Raw genomic sequence first — 26,489 nt, forward strand, 5'->3', positions numbered from 1 at the left:
CTGGAATGATAATGTTTCCTATTGTGGCAAATATGCTCATACCTGTAAGGTGGCACAAGGGCTATATAGGTGCCATCCACAAACCCTATAATGTGTGTAAAGTCTGCAATTTGCTGAAATTGCTGCTTTGCCACATTTAGGGACTTCTCATCCAAAGGCATGTTTAGAAACTGGTTCAGGTGCACCATGAAGGACCATGACATAAAGACAATAATATATGCTCACCACACATACACAGTGCTAACCAAGAAGATACAGACAACTCTCACCTTATCTTAAAGACAAATATTTATCTCACCAAATGGAACAAACAAGAAAAATAATATTATTCTTAATTAAAATAGAATAGAATAGATCACCAAATGATGGCAGGGACCAGAGCCTATGAAGAGTCTCCTTATAAATGCTTTGGATCCTCCTTCTACATGACCCACCCTTGCATCCATATGCATGTCCATACAGATGTAGTCACATACACACGCATAAATTGCCACAGGGACCACCACTCTATACATCTGAATTTGGCTGCACAAGTGATCAGGATGTCTCAAGAAGAAAATATGTGTGCTATACTATGCAGGGAAAAAATCTGCTGCAGCTAGGGAAGCTAGAAATGCACTCACTCCACCTGATGCTACTATATATGGAGGAAATGAATGACCATGAGACTCCAGAACCAAGCCATGTGTCAAGTCCTCAACCATGTGGTGTCCCTGCAGAAAAGAGAGAGACACATTTTCATTTCAAGAAGCTGGACCTACTTGTGAATCTTACAGTGGAGAGACTACTAGACCATACCAACAGGCAATTGTCAGTATCAGACAGACAGGGTATTTGGAAAGACATCACTACAAAAGTGAACAAATAGGTGATAAGTAGATGGGAATTTAAACATAAATATTTGTAAACTTTCTACATAACAGCAACAGGTCAGACATGTATTTCTAAATATGTATGTACAAATGTTACTCCACACAGTGCATGTTTCTCAATAGGGCAGCAGGTGTATGCAGCCAAAGGGCAACAATGTGAGCTGTGTTTTCTGTACAGCCTAAGGTGAACTGTGGGCACTACAGTGTGTTTCTCAATAGGGCAGCAGGTGTATGCAGCCAAGGGCAACAATGTGAGCTGTGTTTTCTGTACGGCCAAAGGTGAACTGTGGGCACTACAGTGTGTTACACACATTTGTTGGTATTTTAGTATTTACATATGATTTTTTTGTAAAGCATCACCATATCATATTTAATTGTTATGATATGCCAAGTTCATTGCCCTGGGGTACCCACAAACCTTTATGTGGCCCTAAAGTAACCAAATTTAAAACATAAGACATAAACATATATTGTATTTGTGGCTTAATTGCTGAAAGCATACACTGATAGCTGCCATTCCTCATTTTCAAGGTGTCAAGACAAAGTGTTGGCTCAAGAAAAAAATGCACAGTAAGTACTGACAGTGCCACGCCATGGGGACAAGTGATGGACCAACACCTCAGTTCATGGAATACACCCCGCTGGGGCAGATGGCAATGGGGTGTATCTATGAGCAGGTGATAGACATTAGATTTACAGATTCTGAGAGGTAAATTTACTAAGCATCGGTTTCAAAACCAACAGTCACCAACGGGTATCGATCACCTGTTTATGTCTTAAAATGTGTTTCCTAACCATTGGTTTTCAGTGTAAGCAATGTCGTTCAGTTTTTGTTGGCATTGAGTACATTAGTTTTGCCATTTCAGATAAAATCCGATAGCAAATAGGAATGAAAATATGACCGATAACCAACCAAAACTGGACAATTATTTCCTAGTGCTTTTCTTTCCAAAACATACTACTTGCTACAGATGTGCCCAGCTAGTTTGTTGCTCCATACAGCCATGTAGCGCGCCATGCATCTCGCGCCACACAGTAGCCTTGAGTCGCGCCACAGAGAATGTTTTGTAACGGAACGTAGCGTAGCACTGGAAAAAAGTCATATCGTGTAATACAACATTTTGTCCACCAGGTGTCATTTTTCCTAAACTACACAGCGCATCCGTCAGATTTCCAATGCATTTCCTGTATCACCACCCGATGATTGACTGACAAAAGCTGTAATTGGGTACACTATGGTACAGCATTTTGGTCATGGAATCAGGGCTGTAGAAGAATGTGTAATAAAGTATTTAATAATAACAGTACAGTATGTGTGTGAGTCCTGTACTTTAAAAAAAAAAAATATATATTTTTGTCTCATGGGCTCAGACAGGAGTCACAGGCATGCACAGCTTTCACTGAAATGTGATGAATGTGTTTACATGTACTGTACTAATGGCATGACTTGGTAGCGCGAGCGACTTTTATGCGACTTTTTACCTTCAAATGCATCTGAATCACACAGTGATGTGAATTGATAGTACATGGAGCTTCTGCTGATTAAAATTATATGCAGTATGCATATGTTCTGTGAGCCAGTGCGAGTGTATCTGCACGCAAAACGCTACAGCATCAGCGACTATAACACTGCCCGCTATTGACATTGTACACATTGCCTGCATTAATTTGCACACTTCCCATCACATACACGACAGGCACAGCTCTCAACATGGCTAGTGTGTGTGGGCTAGTGGTTAAGGTATGCACCTTTCACCTTGGGTGTCCCTGGTTCGAATGATGGAAGGGGAAGTTTTTTTTTGTTTTGTTTTTAAATCTTCACTACTGGATTAAAAATAAATCACTTGGTGGTGTGTGAATTCTGTTATTTATACAAATACATATACAGATGGGTCCTCATACATCCAGCCTCCTTGCACATTAAACAGGCCTTCTAATCGCGCCATTCCATGGTGTGACTTGGCAGTGTGAGCGCCTTTTATGCAATGTTTTACCTTCAAATGTATCTGAATCATACAGCGAATCAAATTGATAGTACAAGCAGCTTTTGCTAATTAAAATGATATGCAGCATGCCTATGTTCTGTGAGTCAGTGTGGGTGTATCTACATGCGAAACGCTATGTTACACTAACAATGACTGTTACAGTGTAATGTAGTGAATCGCTTGCAGATACACCCGCAGTCGCTCACAGAACATAGGTATGCTGCATATCAATTTAATCAGCAGAAGCTGCTTGTTCTAATAAGATGCGTGTTAAGGTAAAAAATGCGCACAAAAAGATGCTCGGCGCTACCAAGTCACACAGCACTCCTGCGCTATGTGTGGAGCAACTTGTTGTGCATGAAGGATAGATGTATGTGGACTCATCTCTATTACTGTGCTGCAAAGTCCCTGTCCCTGAAAGTGATCCTAGATCCAGATTACTGTACCGAGTGCCAATAAAGCAGCCGTATCGAACAGAAGACGCACACTTAGCATAACATGACAGAGCAACTGAAGTTCTGTTATATTAAGGAACTCTACTGAACTCAAAGCATTTCTCTCAACATCCCACCACTTGGCATTTCCGCTATACAGTAGACATTGTATTGTACACATTACAGGGGGGAAGTTTTTCATAAAGAGAAATCATGTCAGGTTCAATACCTTTAAAATGCACTACTTTGCACTTCCCTCCTCCCTTCCTCTGTGTGTATGGCACCCAAGCTCCTTCACCACCTCCCCCCACCATCACGCATTACTATTAAACTCCACTGAGCTCATTGTATGACTCACCACCACCCCCACCATCATTCACTTCTATTCAATGCCGCCGCAAGCTGAGCCTGCTATTGACATTGTACACATTGCCTGCTTTAATTCACACACTTCACATCACATACACAATAGGTGCAGCACTCAACATGGCTAGGGTGTGTGGGCTAGTGGTTAAGGTGTGCACCTTGCACCTTGGGTGTCCCGGATTCGAATGATAGAAGGAGAGGTTTTTTTTTCTTTAGTTTTTAAATCTTCACTACTGGATTAAAAATAAAAGGAGGATAGACGTATGTGGACTCATCTCTATTACTGTGCTGCAAAGTCCCTGTCTCTAAAAGTGACCCTAGATGCATATTACTGTACCGTCCCAATAAAGCAGCCGTATTGACCAGAAGACGCACACTAAGCATAACATAATGACAGAGGATCTGAAGTTCAGTTATATTAAGGAACTCTACTGAACTCAAAGCATTTCTCTCAACATCCCAGCGCAGTACAAATTTTATCAGTGGAGCATTCACCACCCAGAGGTTAAGCAGTGTATTACATGCCATTGCTTATCTTTCGCTATAGAATACCACAGTACGCCACAGTACAGCCATCATATAACATTCCATGGTGCGACACAGGAGGCCTAAATGGCGCACTATTAGCCACAAACTAGCTGGGCCCATCTGTATTTCTGCATCATGAACCTCTTAGTGTTTACATGATATGTGACTGCTTCAACCAATCAGAACATGTTTCTAGGATTATGAATGCATTCTCATGCATGTTTTACAAATACATCTATACTCATGCAATTTTTTTCATCTTATGTCTTTTGAAAATACATTGACACTGCATGCATGCTTGGTCTTGCACATGTTTTGCTAATAGTAAATTGAGGTCCTGTGTACCCGCTACCAAATTCCTTCTCGATTCCATATTACCAGAACAGCAATTCCTTGCCTTCACTGGGACATTAAAAAACCTTGTTCTTGGCCTACAAAATGTCATTGTACGCAATGTCCACTTAATCACAGATATATGGACAAGCAGTACTGGTCATTACATGACTGCGACAGCCAACTGGGTGGGTGTATTACCTTCAGCAACAGTAGCTAGTAAACAATGCCAGCTCATTTACAGCTAACACACAATGACAGCTCTATAGCACCAGCTTCACTAAGAGGCATACCAGTGTTAATCTGTTAGAAAAACTTAGGGATGTTATAGTGAAATGGCTTCCCTTGCTAGATCTCTCCTCATGATTTGTCATTTTCTGATAATGCAAGTAACATTGTGAGAGTTCAAAACAACAAGATAGAGTCACTAGCGCAGTCTGTATGGAGAGGTCTACAGAATGTCCATCTTCATCTCACAGAGTATCTTCACCACTGTTTCGTTTCAAGATATGGAACCATATACTGGATAGAACTCACCACTGGCACTCTAATACTATTCACTGAAAGGTTTCTTTAACAGCTCCTTTTTCTTTAAACACATCACACTTCTTAAGGGTCTATCAACAGACACTCACCATAAATCCCCTTTGGTTCATGTATATAAAGGTTTCTTGTTACGACTCCCCTTATATATCCAATTGATGTCAAAAAAATGTCTGTTTCCTTAAAACAATTCTTTATACCAAATCGGAACCATAAAAAGTACAAAATAATCACATCACATAAAAAAAGCTCATATAGCAATATTAGGACTATAGTTGGCAATAGGATATTCACAATATGGTTTTAAAACTTCTCTGATGACCCGGGAATGATCAGTGATGGCAATCCAACTGGATGACACATGGAGGAAAAAACCATTAAGAAAAATATCTGAAAAAAGATGGTATAATACTGCCTGTTGTCCAACTCCTGCTCCTTACTCCACCATCTATGCGTTTTGGACTGATTGTCCTTCCTCAGGATGTGGAGCTGTAACCCAGGAAGGGCTTAATATACCCCTCCTCTAAAATAAGGGATAATTAACTAATTATCCCAAAAATCGCAAAGAACCTCCAATAAACCATGTTATAAAACTTCTCATTGCCATCTAAAGTCCCTCACAGGATATAACATTACCTCAAAGTTCATAGGCATAATAATCTCCTAAAGATTATTAAAAAATAACATAGAAAGGATAATATACATCAATTTAGCATCATCAAAATCCTGGAATATAATCCACCACCCACCCTAGGTAAAGGGCTATTGCTTCTGCTCTTTACTACACTGTTTCTTCCAGTTTACACAGTGGAAGTCCTTATAAGGTAATGCTCCTTTGTGATATTTCCCACATAAGTCCTGAAGCCCATGTATATGAGCCAACACTTCTGGAGCAGTTAACTAACACACCTGGAAGCAGAAATGATCAGCCGCTCCCTCCATCCCCTCTAGCACATAGACCATGTGATTAAAAGTGGTCACACATACTTCTGGAAATCTCTGTGCGATGCGTCTCACGTCCACCTCCGGAATCTGACCCGCAATCCCGGAAGTTGGTTTCAAAGAAATTCATCCCCATGGGCTTGATTATTTAGTTCCACAGTAGTTATGTGCACATATGTGGGATACCACAAACTTCCACTCCGTTCATTAGTTAATATATAGAGCTCTGGAGACATGAAGCCAGATCTTAACATAGTATATATTCCAAACATTCTGAATTCGTACATTTCCATAGTACTAAATAGAGTATCCTCCGTTGTACATGTAAAAAGGGACAGTAAACACCATTAGAAAATAAAAGTAATTCATAACAACCATAAACCATATAACAATAAAAGATCTATACGCACACAGCTCCTACATTCTTACAGAAACCATTTTGTCTCGAAATCTATATTAAGTCCTCTCGGAGCTAATGTTTTTAACATATAGATTTTTTTCATTTCCATTTGTGCAAGACGTTCTTCCATATTATCTTTCCTCCAATTGGGATGAATAACCTTAATACCACAGAATGATCTAAGTTCTGCGATATTGCACTGATGTTTCTGCTGAAAATGTAGGGAAACATTGTGTGTACTCAGTCCTTTTTGGATGTTCCTGGCATGTTCTGCCAGTCTAATTTTTAACATACGAGTGGTCCTGCCCACATATTGTGAACCACACGTACATTCAAGCAAATACACACAATATTTGCTGTGACAGGTTATGAAATCATCAATCTTATAACTCTGATTAGTTTGGGTGGATTTATATTCCTTTATATGAGATACTTTACTTTTACATAATCTGCACATAATGCACTCTCTGCATCTATAAAAACCTTTAGATTTATTCATCCTTGAATCCTTGGGTTTTGATGTTACACTTTTAACGATAGCATTCTGGATGTTATTAGCTTTCCGATAAATAAACATCGGTCGTTCTTTAATGTATCCCTTTAGTACAGGATCTCTAAGTAGAATCTCCCAGTGTTTAGCTATAATGGTTTCAACGTGTTTATATTGGCTATGATATTTAGAGATAAACGGTATTCCCCTATCCTTCCATTTTTCTGTAGTTCCAGCATTTTTGAGGATATGCCCCCTTTCGAGATCACTAACCTGAGTCATAGCTTTGGTCACTAATTCCTTTCCATATCCCTTCTGTATGAATTGATGACTCAAATCTGTCGCCTGCACATCAAATATCTTTTTATCTGTACAATTACGATTAATGCGTTGAAACTGGCTATAAGGTAGCATGGTGGTTACTGGTGAAATCGATAAATGAATTACAATCAGTCGGTTTATTAAAACTCTTGGTTTTCAATGTATTCCCTTCTATATATATAGTGAGGTCTAGGAAATTCACCTCCACATCGCTAATACAAAAGCTGAGTTTAATATTATACGTATTTTCGTTCAGATAGGCACAAAATCGTTCCAAAGACTCCTTATTACCCTTCCAAACAAAACAGACATTGTCAATATAGCGCATCCAGGACACTAGACTGGCATCAAACTCATGGCCACTCCACACCGATCTATACTCCCAGAGGGCCATTAATAGATTAGCGTAACTAGGTGCCAGTCCAGTGCCCATCGCCATACCCGACGTCTGTAAATAGAACGATTCCATAAACCAAAAAAGTTGTTCTTCAAAACCAATTCGATTCCTTCCAGCACAAAGTTTTTATAAGATTCTGTGAAAGACTCTCTATCTAAAAAGAATCTCACAGCCTCCAATCCAAGTCGATGTTCTATAATTGTGTAGAGAGATGTAACATCGGCCAAACTAATCAGAGTTATAAGATCGATGATTTCATAACCTGTCACAGCAGATATTGTGCGTATTTGCTTGAATGTACATGTGGTTCACAATATGTGGGCAGGACCACTCGTATGTTAAAAATTAGACTGGCAGAACACGCCAGGAACATCAAAAAAGGACTGAGTACACACAATGTTTCCCTACATTTTCAGCAGAAACATCAGTGCAATATCGCAGAACTTAGATCATTCTGTGGTATTAAGGTTATTCATCCCAATTGGAGGAAAGATAATATGGAAGAACGTCTTGCACAAATGGAAATGAAAAAATCTATTTCTTAAAAACATTAGCCCCGAGAGGACTTAATATAGATTTCGAGACAAAATGGTTTCTGTAAGAATGTAGGAGCTGTGTGCGTATAGATCTTTTATTGTTATATGGTTTATGGTTGTTATGAATTACTTTTATTTTCTAATGGTGTTTACTTTCCCTTTTTACATGTACAATGGAGGATACTCTATTTAGTGCTTTGGAAATGTACGAATTCAGAATGTTTGGAATATATACTGCCTTATGACGATGCGATGTTAAGATCTGGCTTCATGTCTCCAGAGCTCTATATATTAACTAATGAACGGAGTGGAAGTTTGTGGTATCCCACATATGTGCACATAACTACTGTGGAACTAAATAATCAAGCCCATGGGGATGAATTTCTTTGAAACCAACTTCCGGGATTGCGGGTCAGATTCCGGAGGTGGACGTGAGACGCATCGCACAGAGATTTCTGGAAGTATGTGTGACCGCTTTTAATCACATGGTCTATGTGCTAGAGGGGACGGACGGAGCGGCTGATCGTTTCCGCTTCCAGGTGTGTTAGTTAACTGCTCCGGAAGTGTTGGCTCATATACATGGGCTTCAGGACATATTTGGGAAATATCACGAAGGAGCATTACCTTATAAGGACTTCTGCTGTGTAAACTGGAAGAAACAGTGTAGTAAAGAGCAGAAGCAATAGCCCTTTACCTAGGGTGGGTGGTGGATTATATTCCAGGATTTTGATGATGCTAAATTGATGTATATTATCCTTTTTATGTTATTTTTTAATAATCTTTAGGAGATTATTATGCCTATGAATTTTGAAGTAATGTTATATCCTGTGAGGGACTTTAGATGGCAATGAGAAGTTTTATAACATGGTTTATTGGAGGTTCTTTGCGATTTTTAGGATAATTAGTTAATTATCCCTTATTTTAGAGGAGGGGTATATTAAGCCCTTCCTTGGTTACAGCTCCACATCCTGAGGAAGGACAATCAGTCCAAAACGCATAGATGGTGGAGTAAGGAGCAGGAGTTGGACAACAGGCGGTATTATACCATCTTTTTTCGGATATTTTTCTTAATGGTTTTTTCCTCCATGTGTCATCCAGTTGGATTGCCATCTCTGATCATTCCCGGGTCATCAGAGAGGTTTTAAAACCATATTGTGAATATCCTATTGCCACCTATAGTCCTAATACTGCTATATGTGCTTTTTTATGTGATGTAATTATTTTTTACTATTTATGGTTCCGATTTGGAATAAAGAATTGTTTTAAGGAAACAGACATTTTTTTGACATCAATTGGATATATAAGGGGAGTCATAACATGAAACCTTTATATACATGAACCAAGGGGGATTTATGGTGAGTGTCTGTTGATAGACCCTTAAGAAGTGTGATGTGTTTAAAGAAAAAGGAGCTGTTAAAGAAACCTTTCAGTGAACAGTATTAGAGTGCCAGTGGTGAGTTCTATCCAGTATATGGTTCCATATCTTGAAACGAAACAGTGGTGAAGATACTCTGTGAGATGAAGATGGACATTCTGTAGACCTCTCCATACAGACTGCACTAGTGACACTATCTTGTTGTTTTGAAGTTGTATATTTAGGTTTTGGGTAAACCTGAGAAAGGACACAGCAGCGGTACGTGGTCGCGAGTTACTTCTTTTCTGTTTTTTGTAACATTGTGAGAGCATTACAACTTTGTGAAGTTGAACATGTCCCATGTTTTGCCCACATAATAAACTTGGCGGTTTACATTTTTTTAAAAAATAACAGGGGCATGCAGGAGATGCTGTCTGTAACCCATAACATATCTAGACATTTTTGCCATTCAGCAACTGCTTGTAGAAGATTGCAATTGCCGCAGCTGCAAAAACAGTTCAATTTGCCACCCCACCAGCTGAAGCAAGAGGTAGTCACCAGGTGGATTTCCACCCCTTATATGCTTTATCAATGGGGAAACAGCAACTAACAATCCAAACCTACACAAAGCCATGACATATGGGAGAAAAGGGGGCATGTTCCTTAGTCCAGTACACTGGAGAATACTCTCTGTTTTATGCTAGCTACTGAAACCAATTGAAATAATAACTGATGAAGTGAGTTCAGACACTGCCAGCTTGAGTCAGGTGATTCCCTAAATTAGACTTTTGGAAAAGCAGCTCAAGAAATTGAAGGAGGAGATGAAAGAAACTGATTCCACCAAGTATGTTGGACTTGTAGATCTTGTAGATCAAGTTCTTTATTTGCTTCATCAGGACCAAAGGATTGTCAACATCTTGCAATTGGATCACTACATTTTGGCAACCATGCTTGATCCTAGGTTTAAGTCATACATAATATTTTTTTCCATTGACACAGATCTTAAGAGATACAAAAAGTTTTTTGTGAGCAAGTTATCAGCTCAAGTGGCACATGACACGACGTCTTCTCCAACTTCAGTTTCTTCTGCAAATGCTCCTGTTGGGAAAAATCTTACCTATTCCAAGATACCCACTGGTGGTAAGGATGAGTGAACTAAGCACAGTAAAGTGAAACAACATTATGACATCTGTTCATGCCTAAAAGAATTGCCCAAAATGATTGACACCTTTACCATGACTCAATCTGATACCGTAACCATCAATAGGTTGGTTGAGAATTATTTTAATGAAAATTTTCAAATTAGCATGTCACACAATCTTTTTAATTACTGGGAGTAAAAAAAAAGAGTAAAAAAAGGGAATTTTGAGTCCCTTATACAAACTAGTTTTAGTGTACTTAAGCTGAATACCCTGCAGTGTGTACTCGGAAAGAGTGTTAAGCACGGCCGGGAACCTTGTGAGTGATTGGCATATGGGGCTACTTCCTAAAAATGTGGAAAAGCTCTTGTTTATAAGAATGAACTATAAATTATGTGTGAAATACCATTGCTGCCAAATGCAGCAAAGTGCAGAGACTTATGTAATGGTGGATTCCATGTGGTTGAGCTAATATTGTGTGATCATGATGTGTACACTGATGGGGGTGAGAAGGATGAGAATGATAATGACATCTTCCCAGTGTAGAGATGAATAACAACACTGGAAGCCCCCATAATCCCATTGGTATCTTATTTTGTGGGGGCCCAAACAAGCTAAGAACTTTAGCCACAAAAGTAAAAGTCGCTGAAGTGATTGGTTTGTTAAACTATCCATGTCCTTTTTAATATATAACATAAGGGTGGTTGGGTAGAAGAGCCCAATGACAATTCCATTGTGCACCACTTTTCATTATGAGCTTTGCCAAGATTGTGTGTGTTTCACAGGCAGAGTATATTACAGCACTTTACTGGGGTGTTGGTGTTCTGTAGCTTGCAAAACCATCTCTTTCTTTTTGGTCTGTGTATAGTTATAGTTTTTATAGTTTTTTGTGTACATTTAGTTTTATTGTAACAATAGCATTTTTCTTTCCCCAGACAAAAAAGTGGGAAAAAAGCACTCACATCCAAAAATAAATTTATAAACCATGATATAAAGTGAATAAAGAAGGAAAGGCGAAAGGATCAAAAAGGCAACCGAGCACGCACAAAAAATAAATAATAAAAGCGGGAGGGGGAGGGAAATAACAAACTACAACAGCATCTTTCTCCCAGGGACAGGATTAAAAAGGGAAACAAACAGAACAGAACAGTGTATTTAACATTGATATTCTTTGTTTTTTAATATACAGTGTATCCAGAAAGTATTCACAGCGCTTCACCTTTTCCACATTTTGTTATGTTACAGCCTTATTCCAAAATGGAATAAATTCATTTTGTCCTCAAAATTCTACACACAGTACCCCATAATGACAAAATATAAAAAGTTTTTTTGAGATTTTTGCAAATGTAATAAAAAAAAGCCTAAGAAATCACATGTACATAAGTATTCACAGCCTTTGCTCAATACGTTGTTGATGCACCTTTGGCAGCAATTGCAGCCTCATTTTTATGCAGCGAACAGCCAACAATGTGCATTCCCACATGGACGATAACGATGAGTGTGGTCGTCCGAACATGTAGGCCAACTTGGACGATATCATCAAGTTTTGCCTGTTCAGAGATGTGGAAGGATGACATCACTGAAAGATATCTAACATAGATATCTTTCAGTGTGTACACCCAACATCGTTTGTTCTGCACAACAGAATGTTCAAGGGAATCGTTCAGCAATATCGTTGGTTGTGCAGATTGTACCGTTGTACCCAGCTTTACACCTATAAACGTGCCATTAGATAGCATACAGTAGAATGCATATTAAAACAGTTAAATTCAAACAAAACAAGATATCAAACAACAACTTTTTCAAACATATTGGACAAAGCAAATTAATTAACCTATGTTACAACTACATTCTGATAGACGGAATATGTTATACCGCCGGACGTCAGCCCGGTGAATGAAATACCGACCCCGGAAGGCTGGCATATGGAGATCCTGACAGGGTAAGTATAAAGACTATCCCTAACCCTCTCCCCCCAGGGGTGCCTAAACCTAACCCAACCGGGGGGGTGCCTAACCCTAACCTCCCCCCGGGGGTGTCTGCCCTAAGCCCCCCTTCCCCTAGCCCAGTGGTCTCCAACGTTAACTGAGGTGTGAGCTACCTTAGAAAAATGAAACCTTCTGAAGAGCTACTAAAATTGTAGAAAAAAAAATCTGGCTAATAACTGAACAATTGATGGTAATTTAATGAAAATGGAAAAATGTTTCAAAGAAAATAAAAATTAATTTCATTATTACAGTGATATTGTTGTAGTTTGTAAATAAAATTTAAGCACAGGCACATTTCACTGTTAATTACTGGCTCCAAGGAGGTACGTGCAGTAGAGGAGCAAAAGTTGTAGGCAGGGCTGCTGTGTGATTTTCCGACAGGTCAGGGCGAGAGTCACTCACTATGCCGTAGCGTTGATGCCGTGGGCGGAACCGCGTGGAAGTACGTCGGGTGATTGCTGTAGAGGCTGCAGCAATCACCTGACATGCTTCCCTGTGGCTTCACCAATGGCGTCAATGCCACGGGGGAGCACACGTCAGAGGTCACTTCTTAGTTTACATGGCAGTATTGCAGCTAGGTGAGCTACTAAAATCAAGACCATGAGCTACCTGTACTGTAGCTCGCAAGCTACAGGTTGGAGACCACTGCCCTAGCCTAACCCTAATTCCCCCCGGGAGACCCTAAACCTAACCCTCCCCCTGCAGCTATCCGCTCCAGATGCCTGACTTACCTACAATCGGAATGCTAGGCATCGGGATTTCAGCATGGGGCTAATAATAGGTGTTGGTATTTAAACATCTATCATTAGCCCCATGCCGGGATTTCACTGTCGGGAAGCCGGCGGTCGGCATTTCGACCGCTGGCTTCCTGACTATATACCTGACAGACAAGCATGTAATTGAGCAAAATATTTGCATTAGAAACAAGTTCACCTGGTCAGCATCCTAGCATTATAGTAAGTGTATAGCAGCAGTCCAATTATCAATGGAGCAAGCGATAAGTCATCATTAGTGTCAGTACTTACAACTACCTTTTAATAGTTGTAATAATTTCCCTCAGATCCCTGGACATGACACTGAGAGCATAGTGCCACAGTGCAATTTGGGCCTCATTCAGACCCGCTCGCAAGCGCTCGCAAGCGGGTCGATGTTGATGCCTTGTGCACGCGCAGCGGCCGCACTGCACAAGCCCCGGAGTGAGAGAGAAATTATCTCGCCCTGGGGCTCACTACAAAAGGGGCAGCTGCCGATGGTGATCGACAGCTTGTACCGTTTTGTAGGCGGGTGGGGAGGTGGCTGGCCAAACGGAGGCGTTCCCGAAGGAATGCCTGCCATTTGGGGGCGGCCCCACTGACATCACTCGTGATGTCAGTGGTGAGCTTCTGGCTCTACTAGAGCCGAAAGCTTACTGGGGCTTGCGGCAGACGAGACCCTACCACAAGGGTCTCGTCGCAAGCCCCGATGGTCGTGATGGTCTTGACCATAGTGACCCTCAACCCGGCAACTCGCTAAAGCTTTACCGAGAAGCGACCGCCCTCATTCAGAGTGTGCGCTCGCATTTTGCGAGTGGCTCTGAATGAGGTCCCTTGTTCCATGCAAACACACGTCCCACCCATAACATACCAACAGTCCCAAATTCACGCCCAGGTAAACCTCTTGATACAGCCACCTCACACACACCTGCATGCTCCCACAATACCAGCCAGGGGGCAAATCCATGAACAAGAGCTGACAGGGGTTGATACATTCGCACAAGCCATTCACTGACTTGGGCATATGCATGCTATGCTGATCATCGCTAATAAAGTGCGCATGAACAAATGCGTATGGCTCTGAACGATTACTGTAATTATATTTATAATAATAATTGTAAATGTACTCAGAACAATTACAGCAATTGCTGAAAAAAAGCATTTTACGATTGTAAAACTGGTGTCTGGATTTATTATCCAAGTACTCTATCACTTATGGAGATAAATGCCTCTTACGTGGTTTTTATTCCCATATTCAATATACTGTACACTTCCTTATTATGTATTTAGTTTATCTGGAAAATAAATGTGTTGCAATGATATCCAAAGTAAATGGTGTCCTTACAAAGCATCGATTGGAATGATCATTGAATTCCAATTAGGTGACATAATGCTCTTTGAAATAGTTAATTGTAAGCATTTATCAGTCAAAATGCACACCCAGCACCGACCTGCTCAGCACTAAGAGTATATATTTTTCTTGAGAAAGCTAAATACGTCACTGTATAAATAAGACATAATTCAGTATCATTTTATCTGTAATTTGAGACATTTAAAACTATGCGTCATAAAGACAAAGATTTGCTGAAGACACATTTTTAACTTGGCCTTTGTTCAACATGATACACTACAAGTTGATTAGATAATGGTATGATACATCAATCGTATGATGGGATATAAGAGGGATCATCTCCTTGGTGTAACAGCATGTTACCATTTCTGCTTTCAAGAAACCAGATAAAAGGTAAAAATTTCATATTATCACTTTTTTTTCTCAGTTTATTGATTTTCAATTTAAATATGAATTTATCAATTTCACACACTATGAAAATGTATATGTAATTTGTTGTGTTATATTTTGAGCTAAATGAATAATCAATAAATACCACAATGCGTTCTGTTAGGAAAATATTTTTTTTGTTGTGAAAGTGATGCTGCCACCTCCAGGAAATAGATGTTTCATAGACAATTACTGAAAAATCATCTTGTCTAAATTCAACATTGCTCTAATAAATATATTCCCTAATTAATTTGCATTACATGTTGCAATTAATAAGTGGTACTGCTTTTTGGGCGTTATGTTTTTAAATGCAGGTAAGTAAAAAGCTAAAGTAAGACAAAGAAACGACAGATTTATACAGGGGCATATTAATACAGGAGGGGCTAATTGCTAATTTGACTTATTATGGATTTTGCAATTTGGAAGACAATTTGATATTTTTGTAGTATTTTGGATGTGCTATGCATGCTGACCATATCTATGTTTGTCATATATATATATATATATATATATATATATATATATATGTACCTGCAGTTTATCTTTATTTTATTGGCATTTTTTTTCATATTTTTGTCTTCTATATTATTATGTTTTATTATTTTGTATTTTTGTCTGCCTACTGTATAGTTTGTGACCATATTTCCTATTCTTACCTAATCTTTGTAGTATTACTATACTGGAATATTATGTAATAGACGACTATGTTGTCAAATTTTAATTATTGCTAGATTTTTGCATGATATTACTATGTAATGTTCCTGCTGATCTAAGAATATACTGTAACTATGAAATACGGTTAGTGCACTACTAGTAAGCTGTTAAGCACCTATATGTATATTCTGTATCTGGATTACATGTTATAATGTACTATATGCTTAGCTCTTCAGAGATTCTATAGTTACTTTATTGCTTGATTTTGATTATAATATACTGATACTATGTATCTATGTATCTAGTATCCCTCCCGGAAGGAGCAGCCAGATAGTCGGCAAGTATGCCCTATTTACTACAATCTGCATATAAAATGTCGCACACAGATATACAAGTGTCACATTTAGTGAAGTCTCTTGGAGTTGTTTGTCACATCCAATTGTACTTTGTGGAACATTGCAGCACTTAGATTTTATTTGTATATAGAGTCAAAGAAATTAGGTAAAGGAGAGGGGTGCATGTACATTTACACTGTGCAAAAGGACTTGAATTTTGAAACTGCTTAGGTCTTCCTATACTCTGAATGGGATCTGTTTTGACCATCCACAATGCACCTTAACAAAGCACTGTGTATTCTGCCTCCCACTGCCCTCCCCTCTCCCAGGCAATAGAATTAAAGGCCAGACACAGTGGCGTAAATTCATCCCAGACGCACGGAGGCAAGTTATAATTTGGTGCCCCCCATCACAGCCACTGACACTGTAATGTAGCAATTCGCATGCAGACAGGCTATAGATAGATGAAGGCAGCAGCTGATGGTCTGAAATGGAGCTCTTTACTAGTGTATGGTGGCTTCTCAGGTGCCGGGAAGGGGTGCCGTGTATTGGGCGGCCATGACGGTACACTCTGGGTACATAGTCACAGCTCTAAGTGGGGTGAATATGTTGTGGGCAATGGAGGAGGTGCCCCTTCGGAGCTGGAGCCCGGCAGCAAGCACCTCCATTGTCTCCCATAGTTATGCCCCTGGCCAGACACAAAAAGATGGTACACGTAAAAAAAAAAGAGTCCTCATTTCCCCATAAACATGAATGATTTAGCACAGTGCAAGTCTGGACACCTTACTTTGGAGGAGCATCACACAAGAGTGGAGTATAAGCATATACAGTAGATTGATGTGTGCTGGGTAGAGGTTCCAGGTATAGTAAATAGCAATGCAAAACCAACACATTTCGCATTGCACATTAATTATGGTTAGTAAGCATCTTACAAGCTGATTATTTGCACAATAATGTTTTCATTATGTATGTTACTTATTGTTCTTGCAGGACTACAGGATCTGTACAATGGATGAGCTAGAAGACCACATAGCAATAGTTGGAATAGGGTGTAATTTTCCAGGAGGTGAGTTTTTCACATGCTGCACATTGTAATGAAAAATACATGTAATTTGTTCTGCATTTACAAACATGTAAGTGAAAGGACTCCATGACTAAAAAGACTTTCATGCAAGCAAAGTTCCTCTAAGTTGAGGAAGTGTTTTACTTACATGTGTTATAAAGGGTGTTTAAATTAAAGGCAAATGCAAAGTTTCTTGGTGCCCTAGGCAAATCATCAGCTCAGCACCCTCCTCCCCAATACAAACTTGTCAGCCCCTTACTGAGTTGATGTTTGTAAAATAATAATAATAATAATAATAATAATAATAATAATAATAATAATAACTGTTACATATTCCTGGCTGGCTGGCTTGTGAGGCTGAAGTCCAGATGCACAAATTTCTGATTCAGAATGTTGCCTATGCTCCACTGCTGCCCAGGTACAAATCCAGGATTTTAGATGGTAGGGATGTTCAAATATTAGGCTTCAGAACAAAGTAAAAAAAGAAATCCAAATTGAATGCACAATACATAAAATGTGTCTATTTTACATGAAAGGAAAATTAAAACTTTAAAATCTCTATTTCATATACAGTACTGTAGCTACATTTATATAGAACTATAAATGTATTTTTCAGAGCAATGTATTTGTCCATGGAAGTTGAAATCTCCATTTGTGTGTGTAACCCCTGCATTATTATTATTATTTTTACATTTTATTTATAGGGTGCCACAAGTGGTATTTAGCACCGTACATACATCAACAGTAGGACAGTACAGGGTACACAGAACATTACAATACAGTAACCAAAACATAAACAAAGCACAAGTAACAATTAACACCACAATTCTCCATACATAATACAGCTGGGAAGGTAAAGCCTGTCATTGAAGTGCTAGAGAAGAGGGCTGTAAGACAGTTGAGAAGGAGGACCCTGCTCCTAGGAGCTTACAATCTAGGGGAGAGGGGAGACAGAGAGATGACATGAGGCATGAGTGTGTAGATGGGGACCTGAGGGCAGGTCATAAGCAAAGGTGGGGATGGCCGAGGCAGAATAGTGTGGAGAGCGACCTGGTGACGCTGCATGTAATGTAACTCTTTATTACCCCATATATGTTCTCTCAGTTTTTTAATTATATAAAATTGTCAATGTGTAATTAATAACAATTAAAACAATATACATTGGTTGTGAATAGGCGCCAGTAGCATTGGAGTGGTGTCACTGGAGTAAGGAAATTAAGGGTTGTTGGGGACAGCCTTGCTGTTCAGAAGCATTGGGCATGCCCATCATGATGCATCCAATGTAGAAAATAGAGTATGACTACATCTGCATGCAAACAAGTTGAATGTTTGGAAGTATGTACATAATATTAATCATTTGCAAGTTGTTGCGGCCCCCAGGGCCAGATAAAGGGGAGAATTCAATTACAAGCAAACTATCAACAATAGACTGATTCTCCTTACATCTCCGTAGGCTGGGAGCAGAATAAACCTACTGTGAGTTAATGCATGTAGCCACCCAAACCAATTCCGGTGGCTGCACACTTTATTAAATCTGTAAACAAGACTTGTAAAAGCAACAGGACAAGCAATTTGTTAATCACTTTTAAATCAGGTGTGTGTTTGTGTGTATGTGCAGTGGTGGAACTCCCAGAGGTAATGGGAGGGGGCTGAAGAGACACTGGGGGGGCTGGAACTGGAGAGATACCGGGAGGCTGGAGCTGCAAAAACACAGTAGAATAAGGCTGAAGATACACAAGAGGGAATGATACTGAAGAGAACTGGGGTGAAGTGGCTAGAGATTATCCACAATTGGCAGGATTACTATCACATTACTTCTTCCTATGCCCCCTTAGATGTCAGCACAAGTGCTAAGCCACTGGGGGGGGGGGGGGACATACTTAATGTAGTTAATGTGATTGCAATGTAAATTAGAAGCACATTGTGTTGCTTGGATTTTGCAGGTTAAAAATGTTTTGGAGTAATTTATTTTAATGGTTAAACATATGGGAAATATGGTGAGCAGTTTCGTTAAGCCAGCTACTTGTTACTAAGGCTGCAATTTTGTGCTTGAGCCATCCCAACAGGCAGTGTATCTTCTTGATTGAAAAGAATGTGCCTGGTACTATTAGAAGCTTCTCTCAGGGGCAGATCAAGAGAGGGGATGGCCTGTGTGCAGCCTCAGTACAGGCCCCCATCTCTCAGAGGCGTTTTCTGCAGTAGACACTGGCCCATGCCAGAGTCTAATGCCCATTGCCCATTCGATGATCTCCGGAATAATGACATGGGTGCCATTTACCCAGTGATTTCTGTAGTGCGCATGTACAGATCTCCAGAAACATGGAGCCAGTGCAATGCAGATCTCAGAAAACATGGTTCTTGTACCATCTTCCTAGTGATACCTGTGGCACTGACGGAGATGTATTTTCAATGGGTACAGAGTGTGTGGAGTGGGCCCCCCATTGGACACAGGAGCCCATGTGCACCACACACCATGCACCTATTATAAATATGCCCATGGTTCCTCTGGTGCCATTGCTCTGTGGTAATCAAATGTGGCACTAAAGGGAGGACAGCCGTAATCTTCATCCCCTAATAGAGCACCAAGAGCGAGAAATTCTCAGTTCCTTCCAGGTTATGGGTTTAGTTAATGTGATTTGGAGGAATGGAGAACAAGGTCAGCTGAAATTTCCTCAATTACAATGGACTTCCACAGTATCTATATTTAAATTAAATACATTTACTGTACATATGTACACATACATTTACATTGGCCACAAGGTGCACTGTGAGAGTAATATACGAGTAAAAACATTTTGTGCACCACATAATAGGTTTAAGATTATTTATTAAAATTAGTAAATTGTAGTGTATGCTGAAGAAACATAAAATTGATGATAAAGATTTGACATTTTACAGTTTATGTTATATCATATAAACTCTATTTTTAGGTGAAGGAATCGATCATTTCTGGAAAGTTATTGTTGAGGGAAAAAACTGTACAGTAGAAATACCAAATGAAAGATTTAACACCAAAAATTGGTATGATTCAAATCACAACAATCCAGGCAAAATATGCACCAGCCGGGCAGCCCTGGTAGAGGGGTAAGTACGTTATGTTTAGATAGAAGTATTTTTTTGTATTTACTACATAATTCCTTTAGATAAAGACTCCGATATAAGTCTTTGATTGATTTAAATTGAAAAAAAAAATTGAAAAGTGTTGTTTTATTATTATTTATTTATTACCAGTTATTTATATACCGCACACATATTCCACAGCGCTTTACAGAGAATATTTGGCCATTCACATCAGTCAGTGGAGCTTACATTCTATATTTCCTACCACATGCTCACTAGGGTTAATTTTTTGTTGGGGGCCAATTAACCTACCAGTATATTTTTTGAGTGTGGGAGGAAACTGGAGTACCCGCAGGAAACCCACGCAAGCACAGGGAGAATATACAAACTCTGCACAGGTAAGGCCGTGGTGGGAATTAAACCCATGACCTCAGTGCTGTGAGGCAGTAATGCTAACCATTACACCGTCTGTGTTACTTTTGAAAGTAAGATACAAATAATAAAGTGATTATACATTAAGTAATTTAATATTTTCTTAAGCATAAATATAGTAAATAAAGCAATTTCAAATATACATAAACTTAAGGGAGGTCAGGGGTGGATCTAGACTGTCTGTTTAGGGGGCGATGGGCAGGGGCTGGCTGGCAACTTTTAGCCAGGGGGGCAAGTACAAGAAAGTGGCCCTGGTTTACCGATAATCCCTCCACTCCGTAAACATCAGTATTGCGTACAACTCTGAATCAGGCCCTCTGCTAACACTCTAAAGTGTATAGGAATACAAACGATGCAGAGCTGTGTATGTTTCAAGTGCATCTTCACTTATGGCTGAATATGTGTAACAGTACTCTAACAGGGCGCTCCCATATAGTCACAGCTCAGTGAGGGTGAGTTGACGGGACTGAGGGCCTGATTCAGACCCGCTCGCGAGCGCACAGCACTCGCAAGCGGGTCGATGGTCCCCCACTGCGCATGCGAGAGACCCGACCAGTGACGGACGTTCCGTCGCTATGTGTCTCACACCAAAATGGGGCGACTGTCGATTATGATTGACAGCACACCCGTTCTGGAGGCGGGCAGTGGGGTGGGGCCAGCCAAACGGAGGCGTTCCCGACGGAACGCTTGCCGTTTGGGGGCGACCTCAGTAGTGAGCTTCCGGCTCTATTAGAGCCAGAAGCTCACTGGGGCTTGCGATGGATGAGACCCTACCACAAGGGTCTCATTGCAAGCCCCGATGGTCGCGATGGTCTCGACCATCGCGACCATCAGCTGGCCGCTCGCCAAAGCTGTGGGTGGTCACCCACAGCTTAGCGAGCGGCCAGGAGGCCGCAACACACACAAAAAAAGGCCGGCCCTTATTCAGAGCGAGCGCTCTTTCAGAGCGTCCGGCTCTGAATCAGGGCCTGAGGCCACAGAGTTCTTCACAAGTATAAATATGCGCATCTTTTCCAACACGTGTAAGCTGTTGCACACTGAAGAATAGTAGTAAACTAAATATACAGTTAGGGAGCAGGCACACCACATAGCCGCAAGAGTACAAGCTCCTGAATGCTGTCCAACTCAGCATCACATATATACAGCATCAGCATATATACTTTACATACACCTGTGCCCCCTTCGATTACCGACCCTGTGCAGAGAGGAAAATCAAACATATAAATTCTTGAATAGGCGGCAATTTGTGGGGTTCATAGTATTCTTTGAAAGTCACCAGAGTGCCGCCTATTCAAGAATTTATTGATATATATATATAGCAAGTGGATGAGTAGCGCTCTAGATGTGTATATATATATGTATGTATAAATATATACATATATGTATATATATATATATATATATATATATACTGTATATACATGTGTGTATATATATGTATATACATATGTATATATACATATATGTGTATATATATATAATTTATATTTATGTACATATATACATATACATTGTATATATACACATGTATGTATGTATATATATATATATATATATTTGGCATGCAGACATATTTAAAATATAACAAAACAGTTTTACTTACTGACTGTGATAACAGTCAGAATTTGCAGGCTGGTGCTGTTCACGGCCATCTGTGTGTGCGGCTGCTTGTTGTAGCAGAGTGCACATCGTAGAAGATGGTCCTCCGACTGGCTGGAGGCGGAGCCGTCAGTAGTGACTGACAGGCTCCGCAAAGGTTCATGGGAGGAGCTGCTGCTAAACATGTGCAGCAGCTCCCCCGGCAGCCATTTTTCTTTATGTACAGTAAGCTGTATGCTGCCCAATCGGAGCTGAGCTCCGATCGCGGCAGCTCGGGCACAGAGCAGAGGGAAGGGTGACCAGCGGCTGCCGGTCCCTACAAGCATCAAAGGGAATGGCCCAGCGAGAACTATCCCAGCGGTCCAATCCCCCCCGAGACACCCCCCCTCCCGATCCACCACCTCTGCTGACTCCTCCTCACCCTCAGTGTTCCCGCTATGCGTCCTCCCTCATGCCTGCTACTCATGCCCGCCAGAACCTCCTCAGTCAGTCACCCTTCTGGCCAATACTGCGGACGAGGCGGCCCGGGACAGTAGATGGCGCAGCGGCCCGGAGGGCACATGGCACCCTGCCCCCCGGCCCAGCCCGCCACTGGTGATGGGCGATTTAATAATTAATTATGACTCCTGCTCTTTCCTCTATTGGCACCTCCCCTTTCTTGTCCCAACGCCTCCCCTTTACATTTTTTTTGCCCACATTGATTATAACACTGTATATATTTATGTATTCACTATGTCACTGTGAATATACAGTTTTAGTACCAGCAGCCATCTCCCTGCTCCCCCCTCCCCCAGCCATCTCCCTGCAACCCCCCTTCTTGTCCTAGCCATCCTCCCCTTTGTGCAGGGGCAGAAGCAGCCATCTCCCTGCACCCCCAACCATCTCCATGCTCCCCCCTTCCCCAGCTTTCTTCTTGCTTCCCTTCTTCCTCTGCCTGAAGACAGCAGGAGCCATCCCCCCTGCCCTCTGTTCGGGGGGCAGTATAACAGCGGGGTAGCATGGAGGCTGTAACGTCTCCCTGCACAGTGTCAGTAGTGCACAGACATTGCCACTGTGCAGGGATGACAGTCTACTCTCCGTAGTGCAGGATTAAGGCTTGTGGGGGCCCTGGGGCAACTAAGTTATGGGTGGCCCCACCAAGCCACATGGAACCTACCCCCTTCCCCCACCACACGTTAGACACGCGCACACATATAATACATATGTAGCAAACATATATATTTTATATAATGTACACACTAACACACACATATACAGTATACACACACAAACACATACACACTAATACATATACATACACAGTATACACACACACTAGCACATATATACACATTGACACATACATACACAGTATACACACACTAACACATACTGTATATATAATAACATATACACATATATACACACACATACACACACTAACACATACAGTACTGTATATACAATAACACATATATACACATAAACACATACATATACACATATAGTACACTTACATTCTGTGCAGCTGCTGCTCACTTCATTAGGTCCCGCCCCCTCACGCTGTACTGCCGTGATTCGCGGGTCATATGGGGGCGGGGCATGTCATGTTAGCTCCGCTCCCATTTTGGCAAAGGTAGAAGGGGAAATGGTCATCAGGGGGGGTTTTCTAGGTACTCAGAAACCCCCCTCCCCACTTGCTCTAGTGGTGGAAGCCCCTCTGTGTGTGGGGGCCCCGGGACGACCAACCCTGTCACCCTCCCCTTAATCCAACCCTTACTCTCCAGTCAGTCCTGCAGCAGCAGGGTGCAGGGAGCCGGCGGTGCTCTCTCCCTCCTCAGCGTGACACTGAGACACCCCCCAGATCATGCACTGAGCTGAGCAGGCTGTGTTCAGCCTGTGCTGTGATCAGAGCCTGTGTAATGCGCTGCCCGCTCCGATCACAGCAGAGGCTGAACACAAACACAGCCTGCTCAGATCAGTGCATGATCCGGATTGTGTTAGGGGGGGCGATCGCTCCAATGCCCCCCCCCCGGATCCGCCACTGAGGGAGGTAACTGTATATCCAGTAGGTATCCATCAGAGTAATTGGGTGAGGTGTTTCTTTTTATCAGTTCAACACACTTCTTCAGTTATTGTATAAATCAGTGGTTCCCAAACTTTCCTGAATCACAATGCCCTACAGTTTCAGAATTTTTTGAACGGCATCCCTAGGCCAAAGATATAAATTGCGCTTAGCTGTCATCCTTAGGGTCAGTTATGTGGTGGTGGACAGGCTTGTGCTTCTGTTTGTAAACATATTTTATGATTGGCAAGCACCAGCACTGGTTTTGCCTATCACATAGATCATAAATCATTTTGTTTGGTCCTGGACCACCAACCCGTGTCACCCATGCAAGTACCCTGTTGTACCCCAGGGTGCCAAGGCACCCAGTTTGGGAACCACTGGTATAAATGATTTATGAGACCTGCAAAACTATCTGTTTTTTTTTTTAAACCCATTTTTTAATAAGGGAAAGCGTGGGTGGTCACTAGAGGCAGGGGAATGAAAAGATGATGTGATTTTGTGCTGGTTTCAGTCAAAACCCTAGTAAAACAGATGGACAACACCTTACAAATCCCTAGTAAATCTGCCTGCTTACTTAAATTTACCTCTTAGCATGAACTTTTGTTCTCTATTCCAGAATGAATGAATTTGACAACAATCTCTTTAGAATCCATTCTTCAGAGGCTGAGAATATGGACCCACAGCAAAAATTACTACTGGAATGCACATATAGGGCTCTGGAAAATGCTGGCTATCCAACAGAGAGTATCAGTGGAAGCAAAACTGGAGTATTTATAGGTAAGACATAATATATATCAAACTATGGGTCTGATTCAGAGCCGGACGCTATTTGCGCTCGCTCGTTCAGAAAAAGGGGCTGGCTATTTAAATTAACCGTCCGCTCTTTGCGGTCTGTTGATGCCTCTATGTTTGAACGAGCGAACAAAACATGCGGTCGCTATTTTGAAAAATACGCCCCCTGGCCGCTCGCATCATACGGCATGTCCGCTATTTATTAGATTAATCGAGTACATCGAACAGCGTATGAACTGCTCGCTATTCTTGTGTTTGGTTTTTCCTACCGCAGTCATGCGAGCAGTTCTGGCTAAAAGACACCCAACTGACGTGGACGATGACGCTGCTTTGTTAATTATGCACACCCTTAAAATGCCCGTTTTGACCTTTAGGCACGCCTGCATTCTGATTTCCACTCCCCGTTTTCAAGCACCTTCCCCTGTTACCACCCACATACGCCTCATCCTGTCACTCAAATTAGCAGGCATTCGCTATTTTGTGAGCACACGATTTTCGGCCGCACTGACTGGTTCGCGTATGCTTATTACAACCCGTACGCATGCGCAGATGTGCGACCATCGCTCAGAACGAACGAGCGGCCGCTTACGAGTGGCTCTGAATGAAGCCCTATGTTCAGAAATAGATATGTCCTAGATTCAGTTCAAGTCTTTTTTTCCATAACCTAAAATTTCATGATGTGTTTAATGTCTCTGTGGTATTGGCTTAAAGTACAACAAACCATAAAATATTTTCTTTTTGCCCTATTTCCCCACAATAAATTAATGATTACTCTCCCACTTTTCCATACTATATAGATAGGTATTTGCTGCAAAGACACTTTCAGACATATTTATAAAGGAGTTTGGTGAAATATTATTGGCAGCAAAAATGTCATTATGTACAGGCATATTTTACCTTCAGTACTGCAGTGCAAAGCCCCATTTAAAATAAACAGCCATATGCGGCTAGACTCAAATTACTAGCCATGAAGTGTAATTATGGTGTACTCAGAAATAAGCTCATCAGGGGCAGAATTGTTTGATTGTTTGTGGCATTAACAATGATGCAACACACTCTCATTCCACAAGGAGCTAAAATTAGAGACTGCTGTAGATATATGCATGCTACATGAGCAGCCTGATAAACATGTCTAGTAGATTAAACAGGAGGAAAATGTCTGTGATTTCCAACACAATTAGTACAGTGTGTGAACAGTTGGAGTTTGCATTCCTATAAGCATCATAAATGTCCCACATTTAATAAATGCTATAATGCTTGTGGCAAACTTAACCACTTTGCAAGATGGTGTAGGTTTAAAAACTAGAAGAAAATAGGTAACCAAGAACATCACAGTCCACCATGCAG

This window comes from Taudactylus pleione, unplaced genomic scaffold (assembly GCF_031769625.1).
Source record: "Taudactylus pleione unplaced genomic scaffold, aTauple2 ptg000788l, whole genome shotgun sequence".
Taxonomy (NCBI): Eukaryota; Metazoa; Chordata; class Amphibia; order Anura; family Myobatrachidae; genus Taudactylus; species Taudactylus pleione.